At 37.0% G+C, this 13,704-nt stretch overlaps 1 protein-coding gene and 1 pseudogene across 20 annotated transcripts in view; one reads left to right on the top strand and one right to left on the bottom strand.

Moving 5' to 3' along the window:
• ANK2 (ankyrin 2) overlaps positions 1-13,704 on the bottom strand; it is a 272,404-nt gene that overhangs the window by 193,610 nt on the left and 65,090 nt on the right. The window lies entirely within an intron of this gene.
• LOC115512309 lies at positions 6,744-7,110 on the top strand (annotated as a pseudogene).

A 13,704-nucleotide genomic window follows, 5' to 3' on the forward strand; every position in this document is an offset into this window, starting at 1 on the left:
GCTTGGAGTTTGTAAGCTCATTGATCATTACATGGGAAAATGCTTAGAATAAGAATGCTTTGAAAATATCATTTTGTATAGTCCACTTCCCGATCTCCATTTCATCTAAGGATCATCTATGATCCAGGGCCACCCAGATATCTGTAGTGCTTCTGGCTAGTAGCTCCCTTTTTGGCCACTGGTCTTTCTCCCCTGTTCAGCCCTATCAAGTCTTTCTACCATATAATCCCCCAAATATAGAGAATGACATTAAATATGATGACGACTTGGCCTGGAAGAAGAAAGACTTGTGAAAATTCTTCAAAACTTACCAAGATCAAGAGGGATGAAGAAGTTATGGGGCTGAGAAATAAATACTTGATGAATCAAAGAATAAGAAACTCAATGACATAGATATCATTATTATATTTTACATATATTACATCACACATTATATTTTACAAAGAAGGACCCTAAAATTCTCAGAAATCAGGTGATTTGCCTCAAGATCCTCACCACTAAAAAGAGGAAGAGCAGAAGTCCAAACTTGATCTGAGTTACCTATTTATGTTTGTAAAGCTAAAATAATTAAGTTGTAAATCAAGTTTCAAACGGTAGGTATTTTGCATAAGTGGGTTGTAAAATCTATTACTGATGAATAGATAAAGAAGGTGTGGTTTACATATACAATGGAATACTACTTGGCAATTAGAAAAAAGTGAAATCCCGCCATGTGCAACAATGTGGATGGATCTGGAGGGTATTATGCTAAGTGAAATAAGGCAGTCAGAGAAAGACAGATATCATGTTTTCACTCATATGTGGAACTTGAGAAACTTAACAGAAGACCACAGGGGAAGGGAAGGAGAAAAAATAGTTTCAAACAGAGAAGAAGGCAAACCATAAGAGACTCTTAAATACAGAGAACAAACTGAGGTTTCACTGGGGGGGTTGGCTGGGGGGAAAATAAGTGATGGGCTTTGAGGAGAGCACTTGTTGGGATGAGCAATGGGCATTGTATGTAAGCGATGAATCACGGGAATCTACCCCCCAAACCAATGTATACATTTTATGGTGGCTAACTTGACAATAAATTATATTTAAATGAATGAATGAATGAATAAATAAATAAAATTTAAAAAAATAAAATCTATTGAATGGACTGCCAATCAACATTTTAAAATATAAAGTGGAATAAAGACAAACAGTGCAAGTAGATGAACAAGTGTTGATTTTGTTTTGTTTTGGGGTTTTTTTGGTGAAAATTTTCACAATACACACACATACATGCACACACATGTGTGTGTCAGAGACAGACTGTGTACACATGCATGGTCTGGACTGCAAAAAAAAAAAAAAAACTAAGGAGGTTTAGGTAAGACATGCGAGCATGTTGGGAAAAGTAGATGTTCTTTCAGATCAAAGCTAACGCTCACAAAGACCATTCTAAGAGAGGATTGGTTTTTATGGTATGCTTATTTGAATTTTCTGAACTTAATAATTCTTATTTTTAGATGGGTGTTGTGATGTAAATATGAAGGATGATGATGGGGCAAAGAAGAGTTCTTCACTTTGGAAATATCCACTAAGTCACTGCTGAACCGCATGCACATCCGGGGCTCTGAGAGGGGGTGTGGTGCAGGGGAGGCAACACAAAACCTGGGTTCCTAGCTTGCCTCCATTACTAACAACACAATTTCAAGTTTCTTCGTTAGTAAAACAGATGAATTTCCCACTCTGCTTTTGTCAGATAGTTATTTTAAAAAAGAATATAAAATAATGCATGTTTATGCTATTTTGAATCTATAAAATAATATGCAAATGTAAAATATTATGATTTCCTGGTTAAGTGCAAGAAGTAATAAATTCATATACTCCTAACTCCTGTTTTCTATCACTGATATTTGGTTAAATACAATGAGTCGAATTGAGCATTTTTGAGTCTACTGTACAATGTTTACCTGGACTAGGGAAATTATTAATTTATGCAGAAATTATTTACTTTATAAGTATTTTCGATTCTGGGATGCCTGGCTGGCTCAGTCTGTGGAGCATGTGACTCTCGATGCTGGGGTTGTGAGTTGGAGCCCCACTTTGGGTGAAGAGATTATTTAAAAACAAAATCTTTAGGGGTTCCTAGGTGGCTCAGTTGGTTGAGTGTCTAACTCTTGATTTTTGGCTCAGGTCATGATCCCAGGGTGGTAGGATCAAGCCCCGTGTTGGCTCTGTGCTGAGCATGGGGCCTGCTTGGGGTTCTCTTCCTCTCTCCCTGAACTGCTCTCCCCAACTCACACTCACTCTCTCTCTCCCTCTCAAAATAAAATAAAAATAAAAATAAATTTTAAACATTAAAAAAAATAAAATCTTAAAGAGAAGGTATTTTCAATACTAATGAAACCTAGGAAAGACAGAACCTGGTCCATTAGTAGTCATCCTTTACAAAATTCAAAGAGCTGCTATTTTATGACAGAAAGCTTTAACTCTCTTCATTTAAGTGTTGTTTTCACATGGGCTCATTCTTTGGTTAATTTTAATGAGAAATAATAGATACACTATTTCCTTCATATTTGACTTAACACATGCTAAAGCAAAATACTATATGAAGCTCAAAGAAAGAACATTATTTGAGCTACTTATTATAATAGTCATGGTTTAAAGAGATTTAAATATTAACTTTAAAAGTCAGCAGCAAATTATTTAAATAGCTAAAACATACAACATTCTTGAGTGTCAAGCTTGGTTCTAAGCTTTTAATTGCATTAACTCACTTAATCTTAAATTGAACATTATGAATTATGAATTACCTGGTGATTCTAGCTCAGAAACTATACCCTTAACTCCTAGAATTGAAAAAAAAAAAAAATCTATGGACCCTGCATTATAATCCTATTTAGCTCTCTTTAGACTTCAATTTCTCATTAATTCTATTTGGTATTTTGTGGAATAGTAAGTATCTCAGTGTCTCACAGTAAGTCAGTAATTAAAGGGAAATCTCCTTTCTAGACATAAAGTGTCCAAATGTGTCAAAATTAGAAAAGAATTCTATAATGCATTCTAGAATATTATTATCATATCCATGTGAAACTTAGCTAGTTTTAATTTAAAGTAAAAATTAAGGAAAGGGTTTAGATTGGTTGATCCTTTAAGTTTCTTAGTAATAAAATTCTGTGGTTCTTAGATCAAACGACAAGTAATGAGGGTATAATTTCCAGAAGATTTTAAAGGAAATAAATATACAAGAGAATAAATCTTGCCTTTGTAGATTTATCACTGACTCATTTAATATTTCAATCAACTCATTTTAAAAGAGGGCATTTTCAGGGCACCTGGGTGGCTCTGTTGGTTAAGCATTGCACTTTGGCTCAGGTCATGATCTTGTCGTTTGTAAGTTCGCCCCACATCAGGCTCTCTGCTGTCAACTATTGGGCTCTCTGCTGTCAGCTTGGAGCCCATTTTGGATCCTCTGTCCCCCTTCTCTGCCCCTCCCCCCATTTGTGTGCGAACATGCGCGCGTATTTTCTCTCTCTCTCAAAAATAAACATTTTTTTAAAACCTGGATTTTCTCCTTCTAACATGGAACTTATCAAAATTGGTAAGCACGGATAAGGAGTATATATCAGAATCAACCAGTAACTTTTTTTTTTTTAATGAAACGGAAGAACTCCTTAGTGCTGTGGCCTCGAGTGGATGTGCCTCCAGGACTCAAGGATGAGACTGAAGTAAAAAAGGGAAAGAGTGGCAGGATCTCAAAGGGAAGGAAAACAAGAAGGGAGAACAGAACATAAAAACGTTCCATAGCAATTCCAGAATGTACCCTACCTTCCTGCTTCTTTTTTCTTTTCTTTAGATTTTTTGTTTTTAAGTAATCTCTACACTTAACGTGGGGCTTGAACTTACAACCTGTTTATTAAGAGGTTTTTTTACATGCTCTATCGACTGAGCCAGCCAGGCACCCCCCCATCCTCCCACTCCTAATGAGGCACAAGTGAAGAAACAGTTTTGTACTAAATATTAAATTCAGATAAAAACATGGTACAAAGTTTAAATTTAATATAGACTAGAGGAAGCTTAAATTCAACGTGAAATAACAATTGAGTGTCGATTACTCACATATTAAAACATTTACTGAACTTTTATGGTATGCCAAATTGTGCTAGGAACCAAGTCTACATGTGAAGGTACCCATATAAAAGTTAGCAATATTATTATAGAATTACAATGACTTCTAATGTTCTCATTTTTTAAAACAACTTTAATTAAAAACAAGCCGAAGTTGGCATCCTGGACTCTAAAAGAATATGAAGAGAGCGAGGACAGAGTCACCACAAAATAAAGGTTGGCTTTAGGAGTCTTCCAGGTAACATACCATTACTCTGCTTTCCATCATTATAAAATGATTCCTACAAATTTCATCTAGTGTCAATTTCAGGTTTGTCTAAGACTCACAAGCTGGCTTAGTTTATCCTCTGAGTAATCACAAAATTTGGTTCTTCTTACAATTGTGTTTGTGTTCTCTGTTTATCTTCCCAACAAGGCTTATCATGGGCAAGAATCAAATCCTATTCACTTTTGTAAGCTCTACACCTCATATAGTATCTAGTATAAGAAAAAAGGATACTTTAATAATGTTCGTACAATGGGTGAGCTAATGAATAGTAAGTACCATATGGAGGTAAATAGGCGTCTGCTTAATCCATCCAGTTATTCTACATTTGTCAGTAAATGTAGTCAATGCGTGGGCAAGTCAGGTACAAACAGAATGATTTCTAGCCTTTGTAAACACAATCAGGAAAAGTTCACTCTCTGAGGCTAAAGCTGGTTAACATTAACATGCATAAGACGAAATTAGATCCTGAGAGAAACACTTAATCTAAAGGGGCTTTTCTCAGTCTGAAATCCCTTGATGTGTTCTTAAGGATCTCAGGATTCTGAGGATATTTAATTAAATATCATGTGGTAATTTCTTGGTCATGTTTATGACTGTGTCAATTGATTCCAAGTGATCACTGAAAGGAACACCCAAATTTAAACGCAGTATTTTTCACACTGAAGCATATGGATGTATTCTCAGGGTTCTAAAAAAAGTCTCCTCTCTCTACAGAGAAGAAATACTGCCTTAAGAGATGGTTTGTAAACATAACCTGACAAAACATGGGTCCTTCCATCTAGAAAGCAGAATAAATGTTTGAGGAGGCATGACCAAGACCTTCCTATGCATTACACAAAATTACAAGTTATCTGAAAGAAATAATGACAATTTTGGTTAAGTTAGAAGGAATAAACTTGTTAGTACTTTCCCAAACCTGTCCATACAGCTACTCTAGTTTGAGTGAAATCATCAATCATGGCCATACATCTTAATTAAATCCTATCTAACTGCAACTGTCAGAACCATACTTTGGTCTCCTGAGTGTGCACAACACAATGGGTTTTCACATGTATAATTTGAGCACCCAGTGGTCTCCCTTTGAGACAGAGAAGGATGTTGAGAAGATTATAAAGTATGCAGTACAGTGATAAGCATATTGTAGACATGCAATAGAGGTAACTATTTTTTTAAGCTTAATTATTTGTTTTGAGAGAGAGAGTGAGCACAAGCAGGGGAGGGTCAGAGAGAGGGAGAGGGAGGATCCCAAGGAGGCTTGCACTGTCAGCACGAGACTGACATGGGGCTTGAACACATGAACCGTGAGATCATGACCTGAGCCAAAACCAAGAGTCAGACACTTAACCAAGTGAGCCACCAAGGCACCCCAAAGGTAACTATTATTTGATATCATAGGTATTACTATTTCTCACTTCAAAAATGGATAATTTGAGACTCAGACTAGTTTAAGTGACTGGCCAAATGTCTGTGTCCATTCAATTATTTATTTATTTATCAAATATTAATTGGATTCTTACTATGTGCCAATCCTGGGTCTCCTAGTCTTTCCAACAGAGTGCCCTTTTCACTGACCAACAACACTGAAGCTGAAATTCTAGTTTGTAATCATTCTTTGTCATGATCATATAAGTCAGTGCTAGCCTCTCTTCCCCTTAGGTTTAATTTTAGCCATATTTGTATTGGTATATTTTATGAACCTTTCTTTATAAACCTCTTAATTTTCCTGTGTTGCTAATGTTCCAAGTTCCCAGTTTATGCGGCTTTCTGCATATTGCTAAATTGTTAGTTGTGGATGCAAATAGCAAAAATAATCTAGTGCCCCTTTAGAGAAACACAAAAAAATCTCACTAAAAGGTGTTGTTAAAAAGGGCTCTAGAGTATACGTTACAATGAAATACTACTCGGCCATAAAAAGAATGAGACCTTGCCCCTTGAGAAAACATGGATGCACCTAAAGCTTATTGTGTTACCCGAAATAAGTCAGAGAAAGGCAAATCAGGATGATTTCACTTATATGTGGAATCTAAACAATAAAAACAAACAGAAACAGACTCATACATACAGAGAACAAAAGTGATTGCTGGAGGGGAGGGAGGCAGAAGAATGGGAAAAATAGCTGAAGGGGATGAAGAGGTACAAATTTCCAGTTGTAAAATAAATAGGTCATGGAAATGCAAAATACATAGGTAATATGTCAATAATATTGTAAGAACATTGTATGGTGACAGATGTACCTACACTTGTTGCAGTAAGTATTGCTTAGGGCATAGAATTGTTGACTCACTATGTTGTACATGTGAAATTAATATAACTTTGTATGTCAGCTATACTTCAGAAACGCGGTAGAGACCATTGCTAGTTTGATGTTTAAACTAATAATTCCAGCGGTCTTTGTCAGCTTCCACCATGGCGTACCACGGCCAGGGTCAAAAAGTGCAGAAGGTGATGGTGCAGCCCATCAACCTCATCTTCAGATACCTGCAAAATAGATCTTGGATTCAGGTGTGGTTTTATGAGCAAGTGAACATGTAGATAGAGCGCTGTCTCATTGATTTTGATGAGTACGTGAACCTTGTATTAGATGATGCAGAAGAGATTCATTCTAAAACAAAGTCAAGAAAACAACTGGGTCGGATCATGCTAAAAGGAGATAATATTACCCTGTTTCAAAGTGTCTCCAACTATAAATGATCAATGAAGTGAGAAATTCTTGAGAAGACCATGTAGTTTGTTTTTTTTTGAGAGATCCATTGTTGGGAGCATAGTTCTAAAACATTTGTTCCTATTCTTTTGGTTACCTTTATGTCATTACTGGATGACAATGAATGCTGTGGGATTGTTTTTATTAAAAAATAATAATAAACTAATAATTCCAAGGGAACTTGAATAGTAAATCTCTTGATAAACTTCTGGTGGTTGCTTTGGATGAGAAAATATATTCTTTTTTTTTTTTAATTTTTTTTAACGTTTTATTTATTTATTTTTGAGATACAGAGAGACAAAGCATGAACGGGGGAGGGTCAGAGAGAGGGAGACAAAGAATCTGAAACAGGCTCCAGGCTCTGAGCTGTCAGCACAGAGCCCGACGCGGGGCTCGAACTCACGGACCGCGAGATCATGACCTGAGCCGAAGTCGGCCGCTTAACCGACTGAGCCACCCAGGCACCCTGAGAAGATATATTCTTAACTCCCTGATAAATTGTTTCTCTCTCTCTGTCTCCCACCTTTCTCTACGTGCCATGGGCACAACTGCTGTCTTTCCTCATTCCTCAAGAAAACATCATGCCATGAATTCTCTCATAAACCCCTTTCCCAAGCATTCTTTACTCACCCCAGCAATGACTTTGCATACCACTAAGGTACAGGGTTTCATTTCAGACTGTCCCCACTGCCCACTCTGCCCTGTACAAAGAACTTTCTTTTTTCATTGATGTTGGCTTTTTAAAATATTTTTGCCCTTTTTTAAAAATGTCTATATTCATTTTTGAGAGAGAGAGCATGAGCAAAGGGGGGTAGAGAGAGAGGGGGACAGAGGATCTGAAGTGGGCTCCATGCTGACAGCAGTGAGCCCGATGAGGGGCTCAAATTCATGAACTATGAGATTATGACTCGAGACAAAGTTGATACTCAACCAACTGGGCCATCGAGGCACCCCCCCCCCGCTTTGCTTTCTTTTTCTTTTTTTTTTTCTTTGGTAGTGATGATGGTGGTAGGAGGGGGAGCCAGGAGTTACATGCTCCAAGGTGTACCCTTATGAGCTTTTGTGTTTCTGCATTTTGGACTCTTTCACCCTATCTTGAAGACATTTCATTTCTGAGGGAAGAGGCTGAAGAGAAACTGAGTATGAAAATAAAAAGAATTGCCTCTGTTGAGGTGTATACATGTACATATGCCGGTTCATTAACAGACAGGTAGCTTCTGATCATGCCCAGCTCAGCAGACAGCCACTTTTTAATAACGGACTGCAACATTCTCTTCTACATATCTATTTTCTTCATTTCTGAGAATTTGGGAGAAGTTACCATCTAAAAACAAGGTTTCCTTTTTATTCCCTCTGCTTCTTATACAAGGAGAGAAAAGGCTTTGACAAGACTAGAGATGATAGGATTTAGTTTACTCCTTTATAATCATCAACACACACACACACACTGCCACTTTCTCCAGCCTATACAAAAGTGATTTTTCTAAAACTCTGGACTTAAGGGTTCCTGACTTCTTGGCCAAGGATTTTTCCTTTTCTCTACATCATCTCCTCACATCTATCATCACATTCCAGACCTTCTCATTCCAATAATATAATCTGCTCCCCCCGTCCCCCGCCCCGGATCTCAATTGAGAACATTGACCTTTTGACCACCATTTACTCTCTTGCCAATCTACTGATCTAATTTCAACAGTCCTTCTATGCCTGACACCTACAGTCTGTTCACCTTTTCACAGTGCCTGTTTCTCTCCTCACTCAGTGGAGCTACATCGCATGCACAATCTTTTAGAATCATTTTATTCATTCCTTTGCATGCATCCTCAATTCTTTTGTCTTTCTCTAGCTATACTATACATGCTTAGCTAAACCACATTCCTGGTTATATATAACTCTCCATCTGAGTCCATATCTGACTATGGCTGCAGAAGAACACACGTACATACTAGCTGGTCACGATCCTTGAGTAGGCTTTTAATTCCGCCTTCCAATCATGCTCTGCCACCCTTACTCACTCTCCCTCCACTCTCCTAGATGATTGTCTCCCACCTCCTCTCCCCTCTCAGTTAATGAATCTTCAACCCTTATTATTCTCCTTGTGACCCCAACCTTCATCCCTGGCTCCTCTCTTTTTGTTCTTATCTTATCCTAACTCCATAAAAAAATCTATCAGCTCTCTCTTCAAAATATATCCAGAATCCAACCACATCTTACCATCTCTCCTGCCTGTTGCCCAGGTCTAGAACATTTGCCCTCTTACCTAAAGTATTACAAAAGTGCTTCCTCCTCTGCCCTTTCTCAGTTTTCAGTCTGAGCGTTACTATTTCAATTTAAGTCAACCTATGTCACTTCTTTGCTAACAACCCTCTAATCAATCACTTCTCTTCCCTCTCAGAATTAAAGCCAAAGTTCTTAAAATACCCTATAATATCTTATATGACCTGGTGCTGCGGATGACTCTTCCTGACCTCTTACTTCTCTTCCCCTGATCCCCTACTAGTCCTGCTATGCTAGCCTCCTTACTGGACCTTGAACTCACCAGGCATGCTCCCTCCTTGGGACTTTCTCACTTGTCAGGCCTTCTTCTAAAATATATTCCCTGCAAATAATGCAGGGCTTCCTTGGTCAAATTCTTCAGGCATTTTTTGACCATCCTATCTAAAATAACACATTGCTTACCTTCCATTCCTTCTCCTTCTCCCCTGCTATATTTTCCCGCTATCACTTACTAGTTACTCCTTTCACATTTTTACTTTTTTTAAATGTTTATTTATTTTTGAGAGAGTGCAGGCAGGGAGAGGGGCAGAGAGAAGGAAACAGAGGATCCAAAGTGGGCTCTGCACTGATAGTAGTGAGCCCGATGTGGGGCTTGAACTCACAAACCACGATGACCCCAGCCGAAGTCGGACACTCAACCAACTGAGCCACCCAGGTGCCCCACATATCTAACTTTTTTGGTTGATGATTATCTCTGTCTTCTTACATTGTAGATTATAAGCTATATGAGAGCAGGGGTGTTGTCTCCGTTTTCACTGTGCCTAGGTCAGTGCCTGCCACATAGTAAACACATATTATATGTTTGAATAAAAAGATAAACAAATGGTGAGCCTGAGTTCAGACTGGCAGAAATAATGTGATTATAATATCTGAGATGAATTAGGAGAATGGAGTGGCTACATGGGAGTTGTGTATTAAAACCCCTGTCTTTTAGTCATAGGAAAAGAGCATTCAAGAGAATTCCCAGAATATAAATTGTTCTGTTTTCATCTAAACCACCGCAGCACAGTACGTAAGAAGACAGTCACAGAAATGCTTTGCATGAAGCTACCCCTGGCGTTTTTAAATGAAATAAGAGTTGCACTTCAAACATCTTCCTAAATCTGTGAGACAAAATTTTTTAGAGATATGGACAACTGGCTGATGAAAAGTCTACTGGAATTACTTTGCATTGAACAACTATCAACATGAAAATGAAAATTCTAAAAAGAAAAGAAAGAAAGAAAATGAAAATGAAAATTCTAGGCTCAAAATACTGGGAAGATGTTATTTAAATCCAATCTGAATCTGTACTACTCAGTAAAGACCAAGGACCAGTGTTAATGCACCGAAGAGAATTAGAGAATAATATAGAATCCAAAACCAAAGGGACACATGTAACCAGAACCAGATAGATGTGCCACCTTTTGCTTCCTCTAAATGAGATGTCAGATAATGAATACTTAACAAGATTGTTTGCAGGTATATTTGTGCCCCAATTTAATTGGTTAGGAAACTAGATATAGTTCATTCCATGTTCCATTAATTCCAGAAGTCCAATTCTCAAGTATTCATCACTGTCGCCTCTATAAATTCCCAGGTTAATAGAATTGGTGTTAGTGTTTTTAAAGAGAGGTCCAGAGTGGATGGATCCAAATGGCATTGGTAAATAGGATTTTAGTTCCAGAAAAGAAATTTAGTTTAATTTAACCCAGATAAACAGAAATTGTTACCAAATTGCTACTAAATGCGATCTTTCCTATTTGATGACACAGGCTATGAGAATACCTTTTATGATCTGCCCTGCCTATGAGAACCAGCACCGCTTTTGCTAAAGTTTAGGTTGAGAATTAATATAAAAAGACTGTATTATTATAATAAGGATTATCATTTGCTAATATTTATTGAATGTGTATTCTGCTAAGCATTTTGCAAACATCGCATTTATCACAACTATGCTCTGGCTCCAGTGTTGTTACGATCACTATTCTACAGCTGAGAAAACGGTGTCTTAGAAACACTTGGTGTCCAGGGTCACATAGCTGGTAAGTGGATAAAATAAGAATTTGGATTCCAGCACCTACATTCTTAAAATGACTTCCAAAAATGCATTGTGGTCTGAGTCATATCTACGTGAGCATACGATAAAGTCATTGTTTGGTGTACCTTCTTGTTGGTAAAGGCTTGGTATTTTAGGAACATTAAAATTCTTTTGAAAATGTTCCTTTAACCTTGCCTTCTGTCTTTGATAAGGGAAGCATAAGATCTAACTGGTAATTTTGCACCTTTATACCTCAGTAGTAAAAGGTCAAGACCAAAAATTAGAATATATTAAAGTCTATTAACTTTCAGGGTCATCTCCAGGATTACATTCAATAAATGATAAGTGATAACCTTTATTTTGAAGTCACTGCAGTGAAACCAATAAATTTTATGCCTGGTGAAAAAGTACCTGAATCTTCTGAGCCTTTTTGACTTGTAATTGGCTACATTTTTTCTTAGGTTCTATTTATTTATTTTTGAGAGTGAGAGAGAGAGTGAGTATGAGCACAAGCAGGAAGGGGCAGAGAGAAAGAATCCCAAGCAGGTTCCCCACTGTCAGCACAGAACCCAGTGGGGGGCTGGAACTCACAAACCATGAAATCAGGACCTGAGCTGAAATCAAGAGTCAGATGCTTAACGGAGTGAGCCACCCAGGTGCCCGGCCATAAATATTTTTATGAAAAGGTTATAGTGTCTATTTTTAATGTTTGGACATTAACCTTGTTGATAACATGATTAGACTGTGAATAATTACTAAATAAATAAAAGCATTACATATATGAGTTTCAGATCAGGAGCAAATGCTAAGATTTATTCTCTTTTCTGAGTGTACAAGAGATAATAAAATAAATAAATTACTAGTTTTATCTTTTATAGAAAACAGAAGTTAACAGATTTTTTAACCATTTGGAAAAGAAAAATGAAGACTTGAAATCGTCTTTGTTTCTTAAGAAAATTGTTTTGTGCCAAAATTATGAATTTTTTTCTCATATCCTTTAAGTGATTAAAAGCCAAATTGTATTTTTGGATTAAATTTCAAAATTCTCCTGGTAGTCATGAGACAAATCTTATAAAGAAAAAAATTTTCATCCAAATTTCAGCTTAAGGAATCTTAGAACGCCAACACATGCGATATTTTTGGAAAGCTGGTACAGCCCAGATTGCCTTTCATTGAGAAATATAGCAGGGTACAGAAAGTTCTGGTTTCTGTGTCACATGCCATGATGCTCCCCAGAAACCCAGGCTTACAAGCAAAATAATGGACACTTTTTCTTCTCTTCTTTCATATGCCATAGTAACTTTGAGCTTTTACATATTCGTTAGATACAGCTGTATTTTGGCTGAAGAGCTGTCCTCCTAGGTGTTCAGAAATTATATTCAACTCTGAATTTTGAGTTTTAGTATAATCCTGGTAGTGGTGCGCTTTGATTTAAAAGTCCCTCTACCTACTATTATGTTAAGGATAAATAAAGCTCTTTTTACACTAACAATGGTACATCTTGAGGATTTGAGCTTCAAGATAAAGGAAGCCACACTGTACATCCTGAAGGACAGATCCCAACATTTCAGGAAAATGTCCTGCAGTAGAAAACACTTGTACACCAGAGACAGACAGATCTGTGTGACCCTGGGAACATCACTTAACCACTTGTGGGCTCAGTTTCTGCATTTGTAAGTTCCAGCAAATACCTACCTACCTCATAACATTTGTCTCTGCTGGTTGATAAAGCATCACATGTAAAGACCCCAGCGGAAAGCCTGATACACAGTGGCTAAATAGTTAACATTAGTCACTTTATTTCTCTAATCTCTATTTAATGTACATCCTTGCATAGTAATAATAAAGACCAACACCAGACAACAATACTTACTTTTTACCTAGTAAATTCAGGTGATCGAGGAGACTCAATCTCATATGTTGTATGCAGTTGAATTTTAATTTTTCTGATTCTTGGTGAATTATATATACTAATTGCAACTAGAACATGTACAACTTAAAAATTCCTTTCCTATTTAATAATTTAATTTACCCTGCAACCCAGTGATATAAGATTGAATGTATTATTATTATTATCTTGTTTTAGAGATTAGAAAAGTGTCACTTTCTGAATTGAAATGACTGACAAAAGTGGAGAGGGAACTTAGGGAACTTAAATTGTAGTCTCTGGGCTCTAAGTTTTGTGTGGTTTCATGATACTGTGCTACATGTTCACAAAAATGAATGTTCTTCCCTTGTATAGCAACATGTTACTGGACAGTTGGCCACTGTAAGAAAAATAATTTAGGCACTAAAAAGTTTTTGAGGTAACTCAAAAAGTTACGTTGGTCTAAGGAGGAG

The sequence above is a fragment of the Lynx canadensis genome, chromosome B1 (assembly GCF_007474595.2).
Source record: "Lynx canadensis isolate LIC74 chromosome B1, mLynCan4.pri.v2, whole genome shotgun sequence".
NCBI lineage: Eukaryota > Metazoa > Chordata > Mammalia > Carnivora > Felidae > Lynx > Lynx canadensis.